Consider the following 1,425-nt stretch of genomic DNA (forward strand, 5'->3'; position numbering starts at 1 on the left):
AGGTAAAATAGTCAATTAGGAAACTTAGTAATAAAGTCCTGTGAAACTGATACCACTTCAACCTAAAATTTTAAGATAATAACTTATGATTTATATTCATATTTGGTTTAATAATTTTTTTTTTCAAGTGTAAACATTAGTATTTTTTCTAAAGAATATATTGTACATTCAATTTTAATACATTAATGTATCTTTTCAGAAAACTTAATGAAAAAAATCAACATCAATGACACTAAGTCTAATTCATATAATTAACAATATTTAATCCAAAATCTTAAAATAATAAATTTATCTTTTTTTTTATATTCAATTTTCTCATTTTTATTTAAAATGAAACTTGGACTCATTTTCTTGATAATTACAACTTTCACAAAGGTTCTTTCATATTTAATTTTCAGATAATTTTATTCTTATTATAATAACGCTGTGTGATTTTTTATTGTTAATTTTATATTATATTGGTTTTTTATTGAGAGAAATTTTTTTATTATAGGGACTATTCTTTTACACTATAAGACCAGTGTTTTTATTAGTGTAAAGAGGTTAACAAACGCCTTAAAATGACTTATTACAAAATTAAAAGTGAAAAGCTCTTACGGAAAATATTATATATCCGCCATCTTTGTTTGCAACTGAATACGTATAGAAACTTATACATATTTTGTTGACGAAAAAATTTAAAGAAAAATTGACGACTAAGTTTTATGAAGGAAATATCTAAAAAAGAGTGGAGACTCAAATTTAAAAATTGAAGTTTTTATCTTCTTTTACTCCATAAATCCCTTTGAATTAAAAACATTTATGTACTATTTTTTTTAATGTTTTAACAAGTGCATATTTAGTTAAACTCATGGATGATTATTACTTACTTTAATTAGACCTTTAAATTTTGAGTGTTAAGTTTGTGCCCCTAAAAAAATAACGATTTTAGCATCCTCTCATATGTAATACTTTTAATTAAATGTCAACTAAGTGAACCTTACTATATTATGATATATAAGAGATGAAACTCTACGTGGGTATAAAAAATGTTATTGTTCCGGTCGGGTTTTGTCCACGCTTCCTTGCACACACTCCGTACCGTCCGGTCCTCCGTTGACTTGTCCTAGTTTGTATTCCTCCTTGTCCCACCGTCCGGGGTACCTGCTAATGATACTCCGACGCTCAAGTCAGTTCTAACTCACTCAATAAATGTTGAGATAGAAAGAGAAAGAGAAATAAATGAGCATTCAATCTGTCCCTACCTGTTACCTTTGACTCCTATTTATAGTTTTCCTCATGGGCCGGTGATTAGTGGGAGCCTAATCATGGCCCAATCACAGGCCCACTAAGGTTAATCCTTACTTTATCTTAATCTTGGCTGTTAATCCTAGCTTGGCTCTAGGGCCGGCCGTCATGACCGGCTGCAATCCCTGTTGGTTGAAC

The sequence above is a fragment of the Vigna radiata genome, unplaced genomic scaffold, assembly GCF_000741045.1.
Source record: "Vigna radiata var. radiata cultivar VC1973A unplaced genomic scaffold, Vradiata_ver6 scaffold_330, whole genome shotgun sequence".
In the NCBI taxonomy this organism is placed as follows: Eukaryota; Viridiplantae; Streptophyta; class Magnoliopsida; order Fabales; family Fabaceae; genus Vigna; species Vigna radiata.